Source organism: Natrix helvetica, assembly GCF_964273705.1.
Source record: "Natrix helvetica genome assembly, chromosome: 12".
Taxonomy (NCBI): domain Eukaryota; kingdom Metazoa; phylum Chordata; class Lepidosauria; order Squamata; family Natricidae; genus Natrix; species Natrix helvetica.
In genome coordinates this window covers 6108189-6122003 of record NC_138556.1, presented here as the reverse complement: position 1 = coordinate 6122003, position 13815 = coordinate 6108189, and positions in this window count along the sequence as shown.

Sequence of the window (13815 nt, the reverse complement as noted above, 5' to 3'; positions counted from 1 at the left end):
ATTGCCTTCAGAAGTTGTAGGTGTTTCATCAGTGGAGGTTTTTAAGAAAAGACTGGACAATTACCAATGGTAGAGGTTCTCCTGCTTGAGTCTTCATATATTGGAGCATTGCTATATTTTACTGTTTGGATCTTCCTTACCCTGAGCATTCCACTGGATTTCACCTTATCCCAATAGGTAAGTAGCTCACCGTCATAACAAACTGCAGGGAAAGATGTGATTTGAGAACATCTTATTGGAAATTATAGCAGCATTACTTCTCTTCCCGTGTATTTATTATTCTTCAGCATTACCAAAATCTAAACTGCACGATTCAGCAAAATGCAAGTCCTTTAAAATGAAAGAATAGGTGAGAAAAAGGGGTGCGGTGGCTCAGTGGCTAAGACGCTGAGCTTGTCAATCAGAAAGGTCAGCAGTTCGAATCCCTAACGCCATGTAACAGAGTGAGCTCCCATTACTTGCCCAGCTTTTGCCAACTTAGCAGTTCGAAAGCAGATAAAAATGCAAGTAGAAAAATAGGAACCACCTTTGGGGCGAAGGTAACAGCATTCTGTGAGCCTTCGGCATTGAGTCATGCCAGCCACATGACCACGGAGACATCTTCGGACAGCGCTGGCTTTTTGGCTTTGAAACAGAGATGAGCACCGCCCCCTAGATTCAGGAACGACTAGCACATATGTGCGAGTGGAATCTTTGCCTTTACCTTTAGGTGAGAAAAAGTCAAGCTTTAATCTCCTCAGATGAACATTTTATGAAAAATAATGGCTGAACATCAGCTCAATTATTGTGGCCATATTTAAGAAATATTCCAAAGAGTTATTCCCACGTATACTAGCTCTGTCTCTTCACTTCCCCTTCCACTTGGGGAGAGTTTAAAAATAGGTTTTATATGATCTTGTAAATGTCAACTTTATTCTGTGGTTCTGTTACTGTCCCAAAGGAATTGAATTAATTATGTTGGGTATTTGGTGGAAGAATTAGATGCTATACAAGGAGGAAAAGTAACTTTAAAAAGCTGAGCTTTATTCTCATGATAAAAAATCATAGAATTGTAACAGAACAAGTGCTCCCTTCAGTAATATATTAGATCTAGATTAATCCCATCAAACTAAACAAATAATGCACTCAGTAAACATGATGAGCTTTCAAACTCCACAAAATTTGTGGAAAATTGGAAACATAGGAATAAAGATAAAAAGTATCAAAATTATACAGTCTAATAATGATTCAACTTAGATGTAAATGTTTTGCACCCCTGATTTAATTTGCAAAATCAGTCCAATTCTGCTCAGATAACAAAACTGGATGATTGGATGAAATCATATCCATTTGGATTTCCAAATCAAAACAAAAGAAAAACTTTTGAGTATGTGAAGAAGTCACCAATTCATCCTTGTCAACTCAAAGATATCGAGTTTAGTTTGATTTAGTCTCACTGATTTGCTGATTCTGTTGAAAAGTCAACTCGGTTTGGACTTTTTATATTTATTTAAGTCCAAGACCATTTAAAAAAAATGCATACAACATATTTGGAATAAACTAAAAAAAACCACAATGAAGAAAGCATATTCAAAAATCCAAGCTGTAGAATAATAAAAGGTAAACAATTAGGCAGCAGCTCATATTAGAGATATTTAGATCAAATCCCCTAAAACCCCTAAAGTTCATTCAAGCTGTGAGGAGTTTAATTCCCATAACTTCTGGTGTCAATTATAATGGATCATAACCTAGCCAGTTTGATAAAATTTTACATTAAATTAACCAAAAAGTAAATCAAAAGTAATTTAATCAAATGCTTACACACTTTTGATAAAGATATTTCAAATAATTCATAATTGTCTAAGGGAGATAATCTCAGGCTCATGGCAGAATCAGCTTTATACATTAAATTAAATAAACTAGCTATTATTTGTCATTAATTATTTCTGGCTATCAGGTCCTTTAGAAAGCTTTCACTTTACAGGTAAAGTTCAGGTGTGAATCAACAAGGTCAGCATCTTCTTAAAGTCTGTTCTAGCTTTTTCATTTAAAATAGAATTGGAAAGGACCTTGGAAGTCTTCTAGTCCAACTCCCTCCCTACAGAAGACCTATACCACAATTTCTGAAAGCAAGCCATTCCAGTAATTAATTGTTCTAACTGTTGGGGAGTTTCTCCTTAGTTCTAGGCTGCTTCTAGCCTTATTTTCCAACCATTGTTTCCTGCCTTAAAGCTTTCTAGTGCTTTAAGAGAATAGGTTGATCCTCTCTTCCTTGTGGCAGCCCCTCAAATATTGGAAAGCTGTTATCATGTCTCCCCTGGTCCTTCTCTTCACTAGACTAGCCAGCCAGGCCCAGTTCCTGCAACTGTACATCATATATTTTAGCCTCCAGGCCCCTAATTATCTTGGTCGCTCTTCTCTGCACTCTTTCTAGAGTTTCAACATCTTTTTTTATATTGTGGTGGCCAAAACTGGATGCAGTACTCTAGGTGCGGTCTCACCAAGGCTTTATAAAATGGTACTAACATTTTATGAGATGATCTTCATTCTATCCCTCTGTTAATTCAGCCTGGTTGCATTGGCTAGAGGCATCTTTGTCTTCAAATGCTTTATTTAAAAAAGTTGAAAGGTAAACCTCTATTTGACATACCAAATTGCTTGAACATAGTGTTTTGCTAGAGATGCCTCTAGCCAATGCAGTCCTAGGCTGCATTAACAGAGGGATACAAGCACATGAAGTATTAAAATACAGTAAAGGTAAAGATTCTCCTCGCACATACGTGCTAGTCGTTCCCAACTCTAGGGGGCGGTGCTCATCTCTGTTTCAAAGCCGAAGAGCCAGTGCTGTCCAAAGACATCTTCATGGCCATGTGGCCAGCATGACTAAATGCCGAAGGCACACGGAATGCTATTACCTTCCCACCGAAGGTGGTTCCTATTTTTTCTACTTGCATTTTTACATGCTTTCGAACTGCTAGGTTGGTAGAAGCTGGAACAAGTAACAGGAGTTCACTCCATTACGTGACGCATGGGATTCAAACCCTTGAACTGCTGACCTTTCTGAATGACAAGCTCAGTATTTTAGCCACTGAGCCATACTCGTAGAATATAGTATTGCAGGGTAATTCTGCTGACTTCCAGAGGTTTGATCCTGACTGGCTCAAGGTTAACTCAGCCTTCCATCCTTCCGAGGTCAGTAAAATGAGGATCCAGATTGCTGAGGGCAATATGCGGACTCTGTAAACTGCTTAGACAAGGGCTGCAAAGCTCTATGAAGCAGGATATAAGTCTAAGTGCTTTTGCTAGTGCGTTCTTCAATTTGTACAAGGGGGGTTATTGCAGGTTGCAAATGTTAGCCTTTTGCAGAAATTGGAAACAGTAGGAGCTAAATGCAAACATCAAGGCCAAAAGTAAATGATTATTATCAGGAAATAATCCATCCAAAGTAAAACATTGTTAAGAATGAGATGAGCCCTTCCAATAATATTAAAGAAATTTTGCATCGCTTAACTTTCAGAAAACCATGTTCCAGGGTTCTGCCCTGTTACATTAACACATTCCTTGCAAGATTCTTGGGCAGGGGTCCCCCTTTCCCAGTTTTTCTTTCTCTCCCTTAAAAGGAGTTTATAAATTATGGAAAAAATCTTGACAGCTTGTCCTTATAAATATGAAGATTACCTTTCCTACCCTCATGAATCTGAAAAGTCATTGCTGTTTTAAAAAAAATGCACAAAACTACTGATTCAGCAAACTGGGAAAATAATGGGCACATTTTTGCTGACCAGGGAATGCTCAGGAAATTTAATTCTTCTTTTTTTCCCCCCACTATAACATTTACCGTACTTTTTGCCATCCAAATATTATTATGTTTACAGAAAATGTCCCCATTTCCTGAGGAAAGGTCCTGTTATTGACAATATGAATATCGCAGTGAAATATGCTCCAATACCTGGAGATGCTCTGGGAATCCAGTTAGAGTCCCCGTGGAATAGTCTTTATTTGCTTATTGCATAGAAACCTCTTAGGGGTTTGGCTATTTCTTTGTATTGTTTCTATAACTTGCCATCGGTGACCTCATGATGCTATTACAGAAATGGCTACGGAGATCTGCATTCCCACAATTAGGAACCGTAAGCGGCAGTTGTAGCGTTTGCAAAATGACCGATATCTCCTTTCATCAATATAAAGCAAAACAAGTTTCTAGAGCTCATGGTTCCCTCTGACACAGATCTCCTAAAGTTCCAATCCAATTAAGAGTAAAGAAGATGGCTATATAAGACATCAAAATATGGGTTCATCTAATTTGATGGTTGTGTGCCTCTATCAGTAAGACTTCACATGGAGGTGAATACGTTTAGGATTTTGAAAAGAAAAAACGCCGAGGATATCCTCACAAAATGATTATAAGGGATAAGAAGGAAAATAAAGATAATGCCAGAAACTATAATATATTATTATCTAATATAAAAACCAAATACCACTCAGTCATCAGGAAATCTCCAGAACCACAAACCTACAAACTTGAAATTTGGCACATATGTTCCTCTTGGCTTCTAGGTGCTCACTAAGAAAGGATTTTTCAAAATGACCATCAGGTCATTAGTATTTTACATACAGTAATTAACATGCTAAGGAGTTCTACTCCCCCTCCCCAGCTGAAAAGAACTCTGTTGCAACTGCCAGTTGCCTCACATTCCGTTACCTCAGTTCAAACTGGCAAATGTTCCACTCCTTCACTAAGGAGCGGTCTGGGGCTCCTTACAGTACAATGTCTATGCCTTCCACCTATGGAACTGCTTCCGGACTCAAGGTGGCGGGAGCGATATTCCCTTATGTGTTCCAATCACCTCTGAGCCAACAGATTGAACTGTATTGTCCGATCACATAGTTGTGTCATTAAGCGTGGGTATCCAGCTAGTAGTCTAATAAAAGTCAGGCTGAGGTGGGAATCTGAATGGCGCCAATATCAACAGTCTACAAAGGGACACCGAGGCATCCAAACATGTTGCCAGTATAATCTCTTTTTCAGGAGGCTTTTAAAACATCCCCCCTTCCCTTTGCTTCTGCAAACATGCTTCCTTTTTAAGAGGGCTTAACGCTATCAATCTTAACTGCCGCCATCCTGCCATTAACACACTTTAAAAACATCCCACAATTCTAAAGGAAGAACTGAGGCAGGAAGTTAAGGTTAGGTTTAATCAACATAAACCAACATCAGTGGGAAGTCAGCCAGTTGGATGACAAATTGAAATCTTGCTGCTCAGTCAAGGCTCAATACAGTCGTTCGTTCGGAAAAATGGGAAGACAAGAAGAAACGCGCGCACCGGTTTTGAAAAAACATATGCAATGAAACCGCCCATTTGTAATACGGGAAGTATTTTTTCTGAACTCTGGTCTAATTCAGATGCATCTAGTTCAGTTGCGCAGATTCCGGAAGCTGAAAGTAGGAAGTACGACCACTGCAGAATCCACGTGATCAAAATTCAGACCCTTGGCAACTGACTCATCTTTATGACAGTGGCCGTATCCCAAGGTCACATGATCCCCTTCCGATAGGCAAAATCAATGGGGAAACCAGATTAATAACCGGGTTGCCAATTTAACAAGTGCAGTGATTCACTTAACAACTGTGGCAAGAAAAAGGGTACAATGGGGCATAATTCACTTAGCACCCGCTTCGCTTAAGAACAGAAACTTGGGGCTCCATTGTGGTCATACGTCGAGGACTGCCTGTACTGTAGAGCAGGGGTCAATAACCTTTCGGACCTCAGGGATCACTAAATTCATAATTTTAAATCCCGCGGATCACTAATATGATTTTTTTAAAAAGATAAATAGTATTTAGCGCAATATAACAAATTCAAATAATTTTTCTACGGACCACCAAAATTTTCTCACGGACCACCAGTTGGTGACCATTGCTGTACAGAGATCTTGACCCCTCAAATGGCCAGCGGTCTTGCATGAAGACCTCCCCATTTTGATAGAAGAGGGATGACCGTCCAGGCAATTGATTTCCTCCTGACTAAGGCATTTTCTCCATTTCCAACCTACCTTTTGTGGACTTCTCCCCATTCCTTGCTGGCGAGGAGATAGATTACAAAGTCACTTGGTCAACAAAGGGCAGTAGAGGGCACTCCAGGCCAGTGAAGGTTAACCTCTGGTCACTATTCTCTCTTGTTGTTGATGCAAAAGCACAAGGACGTGGCCCAAGGTTTTCCTACAGGGGAAAAAAAAGTTTTTTACAAGCAGGTCAAGGACTTGTTGGCAGATAACTATTAGCAAAACAACTTTGCTATTGACAAAAGGAGCAGGGGGGGGAGGGATTGTGTTTGCAGATGCAATCTTTCTTTTTCTGGAAGAAGGTTAAATCATAATGGCATTTTGGACTGTGGCTTCCTTTACCTTCCCATCCCAATAAACCCTTATAAGATGAGATTCTTCCTTCTGGGAAAAGTTTTTTTTTTAAACCATCTTACTACAGTATGTATTTGCACTAAACTTTTAAAATAGTGTACTAAATCCCTTCTGGAATTTACTTCATGGATTGTTAATCTTAACAGAAGGACAGAGTTGGAAGGGGCCTTAGAGGTCTTCTAGTCCAACCCCCTGCTAAAGCAGGAGACCCTCTACCATTCTGGATAAATGGCTGTCCGTTATTTTTGTAGTCACCAGGAATCAAGAGTGACTCGACGGTATAATCTGTTTTGAGTGTCTTAGTTGTAGCACCAAAAGCACCAAAGAGCAAGAAGATTGTAAATTCTAGACTATCTTAGATATAAAGCCAACTGGGTCATTTTGGACCAATTTCTCTCTCTCTCAGCCCATAATAATCCATCTCTAATGAGATAGAAGAATGTTGTGTTGCTTTTAAGACGGGCACATCTTCCAGGGTTTTTGCTACCACGAAGGGAGAATTCTGCCCTTAGGAAATAGTTGGTGAGTTTCTATTTTCTATAAAGAAATTGTCAAAAAAAGCCAATGCAATCCTAGGTTACAACAAAAGAGGGACAGCATCAAGATCATATTAAATATTAGTAACACCATATACTGCACTGGTAAGACCACACTTGGGATACTGTGCCCAGTTTTTGTTATCACAATCCAAAAAAAGAATGTTGAGACTTTAGAAAGAGTGCAGAGAAGAGCAACAAAGAAGATTAGGGGACCGGAGGCTAATGCCTACGATGAATGGTTATCAGAACTAGGTTGTTGTTGTTGTTGTTAGTTGCTATGTCATGTCCAACCCATTGTGACCCCATGGACAACGTTCCTCCAGGCCTTCCTGTCCTCTGGAGTCCATTTAAGCTCACGCCGATTGCTTCGGGGACTCCATCCAGCCACCTCCTTCTCTGTCGTCTCCTTCTTCTTTTGCCCTCCATCTTTCCCAGCATTAGGCACTTCTCCAGGGAGTCCTTCCTTCTCATTAGGTGGCCAAAGTGTTTGAGTTTCCTCTTCAGGATCTGGCCTTCTAAAGATCAGTCAGGGTTGATCTCCTCTGGGACTGACCATTTGGATGGCCTTGCAGTCCAAGGGACTCGCAGGAGTCTTCTCCAGCACCACAGTTCAAAGGCCTCAAATTCTTTGGTGCTCAGCCTTTCTTATGGTCCAACTTTCACAGCCATCCATTGCAACTGGGAAAACCATCGCCTTGATTGTCAGAACTGGGTATGTCTAGTGAAGCAAAGAGAAGGACTAGGAGTGACAGTAGTCTTCCAGTCTTACTTATGGGACTGTCATATAAAAAGAGGGAGTCAACTTATTCTCCAAAAACCTGAAGGAAGTTCAAGGAGGAATGGATGGAAGATTATCAAAGATAGATCCAACATAGAATTAAGGAGAAATTACCTGCCAATAAGAACAATTAATTAGTGGAACAGCTTGCCTCTGGATGTTGTGCTTGCTCCATTACTGGAGGTTTTTTGTCTGCAATGGGATAGAGTCTCCTGCTTGAGCAGGGGGTTGGATTAGAAGACCTCCAAGGTCCCTTCTATATTCCCTTCACCCAATAAATGTTTTTGCCTGCAAACATAGTGGAGAATTCCCAAAGAACACTCATTTCTAAGTTCTAATGAAAGCCAAGTGGCAATCAATAAATTCTTCCTATTATAGATGACAGTTGCGATTCAAAGTGTGATGTATGTTTTAACATGGACTATAATCTTGCTCAAAATGAGAATCACTTCCACAATTTCCCAATGAAGCCGTTAAAGAAAGGCTCTGTATGATAAAGCTTATATCCTAAATTTGTTCTCTATCGTCTAAAAGCACCTTAAGGATTACTGAAATAAAGATTGGTTCAGTGAACGGCAGTTCATAATCTGCATTATGGAGTGAAGCTTTCTTTTTCTCTGTCTTAGATAGATGATCCTCTCGTTATCCTCACCACCGACATCATAATTTTATTTTAACAATACAGTCAACAACTTGGTTAAAGACCCTGAATCGAATCAGAGGTAACTTGCAGGAAGTGAAACAATCAATCAAGATGCCTAGCGGGTTCCAAGCATTGTTTTAACCCTGAAACAGAATGCCAGAGGATGGTAAAGGCTTTTAGGCTCTAGGTTCTAAGCTACATTAACAGAGGGATACGTGTTGTGGCCCGCCAGCGGCCAGCTCAGCTGGCAAGAGATTTGGAGAGTGTGGAGGTTGGGGAGGAAGATGGGCCACTCCTGGAGTCTGGGGAAGGCTCTGATGAGGGCTCTGTGTCGGAAGAAGAGAGGGGGCCAGGGCCATCTGACAGTTATCAGCTGCCTTTGGAGTTGGACATCAGTGGGGCAGAAGAACAACTGGAGCCTGTTCCCAGTGTGTGCATGTGCAGAGTTGCTAGATGAAGGGAACAGCTAAGGAACAGGGGTTTACTTGGGAGTAAGGCCACAGGTGGACGATGAATGGCCCCTCCCAGAGGAAAGAAAAGAGGAGCGAAAGGGGAGTGGAGTTTGCAGGAGACAATTAGTTCCCTTAATTGGTTCGTGACTCTCCGAGACTCCTTGCCAAGTTTTGCAGATATCGGCCTGGCAGCTCTCCAAGCCAGAGAAGGTCTGTGACTGTAAATCCTCCCTTGAAAGACTTTGCTGGATGGGAATGAGCAGAATTCACTGAAAACTAATAAAAGGGTTTTTTGTCGGACCAAAGCGTGTGCTTCATGCTCTTGGGAAGCCTAAGTCAGAACAATAGAATCAAGATCACGTGGAGTGTTAATATCACTTTATAAGGCCTTGGTAAGGCCACACTTGGAATCCTGCATCCAGTTTTGGTCGCCACGATGTAAAAAAAAAATGTAGAGACTCTAGAAAGAGGGCAGAGAAGAGCAACAAAGAGGATTAGGGGGCTGGAGACTAAAACATATAAGGACGCTTGCAGAAACTGGATATGTCCAGTTTAAAGAAAAGAAGGACTGGGGGAGACATGATAGTAGTGTTCCAATATTTCAGGGGTTGCTGCAAAGAAGAGACAGTCAAACTATTCTCCAAGGCACCTGAAGGAAGGAGAAGAAGCAATGGGTGGAAACTAATCAAGGAGAGAAGCAACTTAGAACTAAGGTGAAATTTCCTGACAGTGAGAACAGTACATCAGTGGAATGACTTGCCTTTAGAAGCTGTGGATGCTCCATCACTTGGGGCTTTTAAAAAGAGATTGGACAATCATTTGTCTGAAATGGTATAAGGTTTACTGTCTGAGCAGTGGGTTGGACTGGAAGATATCCAAGGTCACTTCCAAATCTGCTATGCTATGCCTAAGCCTATGCCTGCTCTACTCTACGCTACTCTACTCTGCAATATATTCCATTCTATTCTCTTTTCTATTCCATTCTATTCTCTATTCCATTCTATTCTCTATTCCATTCTATTCTCTATTCCATTCTATTCTATTCTCTATTCCATTCTATTCTCTATTTCATTCTATTCTATTCTCTATTCCATTCTATTCTCTATTCCATTCGTGGGCATTCATTGTGGCTACACTAAGGATCTCTACTAAAGATGACTCACTCAAGAACCCCACATATTCTGGAGTTGGTACTAGAAGCTGTAACAGAAAAGTTCAATGGTGGAACTGATTCCCCCATGGTGTGGTGAGCTCCCTTTTCTAAGATGTGTTCCACTAAAGGGTGGGAAGTCAATTTCCAAGGATGCCTTAATTTGTATCCCAGCTGGACTCTCAGGATGGGCGCCTCTGATTCATTTTCAACCTTCGACATCTGTTAGGGAGATTACATAAAACCTTTCTCTCCTGTCCTGGATTATTTTGACTAGTCAGTGCAGGTAAAACAGAGCTACAGGAGACAGTGTTTCTGGCCAGTTTTTGATGCTGCATTGGTAGAAGCAGAGACATAGAGGAGATGATTGACATAATGATCAAATTCAATTCTCTGGCATCTTTGGACAATCTGGAGGGGAGGGAAGAGAGGATAAAGGAGAAGGGAAGGGAAGGGAAAGAGAGGCTTGGGAAGGGGAGAGTAAAGCGGAAATGAGAGGGGAGGGGAGCAAAGGAGGAGGAGAGGAGAGGAGAGACCTCCATCTAGAAATATAGAAAATTACTACATGTTAGTGGAGAGTAGTAGAATTATCAGGGCTGAATAACATCATTCTAAACTTTGTTTACTTTGTACTTAATAATTAGCATGGTTATATTTTCCCTTACACCATTATACCTGCTCTTTTGAATTATTACCTTTTCATATGCAAACTATTGATTAAAGGACTTTTGTTTCATTGACTCTCAATAAGAAAATAAATAAACATCTTAAATAAATGTGTGCTGAGCTTGTTCAACTGGTCCAGGCATTTTTTTCTGAATATATGAATATATCAGTCGGTATTGACACCTATCAGACACGGGAAACAACAGTGATGTAGATCTGAAAAGTGGGCAGACACAGTAGATGTTTTTGAAAGCTACAAATGCCCTTCTAGACACCAATAGCAATAGCTCTTAGATGTATAGAACCTCTTCACGGTGCTTTCCAGCCCTCTCTGAGCGGTTTACAGAGTCCGCCTTTTGCCCCCAACAATCTGGACCCTCATTTTACCCACCTCGGAAAGTTGGAAGGCTGAGTCAACCTGGAATTGCCGACCTGCAGCCAGCAGCCAGCAGAAGTAGCCTGCAGCCTGCTAACATGTGCCACCACGGCTCCTAGATGGTCAACATTCCTACAAACATGTCAGCGGATACTTTACCTTTAGATGTTTGCAATAGCATCGTTACCACTCAGAACATAGAGCATAACAGAGTTGGAAGGGACCTTGGAGGTATTCTAGTCCAACTCCCTGCATGATCAGGTGATTCCATATCATTCTAAGCTTGACTCAGCCTTCCGTCCTTCCGAGGTGGGTAAAATGAGGACCCAGATTGTTGGGGGCAAGAGGCTGACTCTGTAAACCGCTTAGAGAGGGCTGTAAAGCTCTGTGAAGTGGGATATAAGTCTAAGTGTTATTGCTATGCCAGACAAGTGGCTGTCAAGTATTTTCATGCAAGCCTCCAGTGATGGAGCACGCATGACTTCTGAAGGCAAGGGAGATTTATATATAGAAGCTCAGCCACCACGGTGATCAGATGCCCAGCCCTTCAATATCCACTTTGGTCACATCATGGCAGCATATAAAGCTTTTTTAGCCACTCCATGACCTGAGTGTGCTCTGAAGTTAATAAATCAAGGTTCCAAAGGAAGAGAGAGAATACATAGCATCAAGGAAAAGTATGATATGGAAGCCTGGGCCTCATTTCTTGAAATGGCATCTTTCTTTCTACCTGTCAAGGCTCAGAAGTTTTATTGCCAAGAAATTTCACTTCTACTTCTTCTTCTTCTTCTTCTTCTTAACCCACTGCCCAGCCCTCAGCTGGAGAGGATTTGCTGATCTAATATAGATAGCGATTTTGTAGGTTTGTTGAGATTTATATAGACAGCACCTTGGGATCAGGAATTACATTTTAAAATGTAATAAAATGTTCCTTGGCATTTTTTTTTTAAAAAAAAGAAACTTACAAATGCCATACTTAAAAAAGTAAACATCAAATAATCTGTGATATCTTTCAAGAAAATGTTGACATAGCTCAAGCAGCTTCTCCCTGATCCCCCCAGTCGTTTGCTAAAGTCAACTTAATACACTCATTTTTCTTTGCTCCTCCACTGTACTGTGAACTTACCTATCGCTAGGAAGATGGGAGGCTGAGCCAAAGATTGCGATCTTTTCCGTATGCATAAAAGGACATAATCCAGCAGTTTCGCATAAACATCACACCTCGGTTTATGCAACGCAGTTTGGTGGAAAGAGAGAGATAGAACTCATTTCCAAAAAGGCATTAAGAGTCGTTAACCTAATCTTGCGAAGCTTCTTCTCCGGTAACTTTGAAGTGCAAACTAGGGCAGACAAAACTTTTGCTAGACCAATTCTTGAATACAGTCCATCTGTCAGGAACCAGCACTGCATATCAGATATTAATACAATCGAACGAGTCCAGAGATATTTCACAATAAGAATCCTCCACTCCTCTGCTCGCAACAGAACACCTTATGACATCAAACTTGAAATTTTGGGCTTAGACAACTTAAAACTTTGCCGTCTTCAATCCGACCTAAGTGTAGTACATAAAATTATCTGCTACAATGTCCTACCTGTCAACGACTACTTCAGCTTCAACCCCAACAACACACGAGCACACAATAGATACAAACTTATAGTAAACCGCTCCAAACTCAACTGAAGAAAATACGACTTCAGGAACAGAGTTGTCAATGCCTTAAAAATAAAGGGGAATCAGAATATTTTGAAGTCTGGAAGAGATTTTATGATTAGTATAAGACAAGGTGACAAGACTGGAACAAACTATAAATACTGTGATTGGACAGAAGGATAGATAATGTATTAAGTAGGCTAATAGTCAATGGATGAGACTAATTGTATATAATTTGATTGTATGGTCACTTCGACTTCATGGAACTGCTTTATTTTAAATGTAAAAACAATAAAAATATATTTAAAAAAAACAGAGTTGTCAATGCCTGGAATGCTCTACCTGACTCTGGTTTCTTCCCCAAACCCCCAAAACTTTAACCTTAGACTGTTTACTGTTGACCTCACTCCATTCCTAAGAGGTCTGTAAGGGGGCATGCATAAAAGCACCAGCGTGCCTACCATCCTTGTCCTAATATTCCCTTGTATTTGTATCCATTTCATGTATTCATAATCATGTTTATACTTATATCTGTTATCTAATTCATGCTTGACGAAATAAATAAAATAAAAAATAGAACATAGAACACAGAATAACAGAATTGGAAGGGACCTTGGAGGTCTTCTAGTCCAACCCCTGCTCAAGCAGGAGTTGGACTTTGCTTGTCAGAAGGTCGCCAAAGAGGATCATGTGACTCTGGGACACATCAACAGTCATAAGTGTGAGTCAGTTGCCAACTATCTGAATTTCTGCTGCTAAGCAAGACAGCTGTTTAGGTGACTTTCAGCCCACATTAGGACCTTTCTTGCCACAGTCGGGGAGTGAAACGCTGTCGTTGTTAACCTAGCAACATGGTTGTTAAATGAATATGGCTTCCCCATTGTCTTTGCTTTTCAGAAGGTCACCAAAGGTGATCCCATGGCCCCAGGATACGGTGACCATCATGCATGAGAGTCAGTGGCCAAGTGGCCAAGTTCTGATCATGTGACCTTGGGGATACAGCAATGGTTGTACGTCTGAAAAATGATCCTAAGTCACTTTTTTCAGTGCTGTTGTAACTTTGAATGGTCACTAAATGAACTGCCAAGGGCTACCTGTATTATGGAGAGATAAAATATGCTTACTATTACACAGTTGACAAAACTTGAGTTTGGAGTTCAT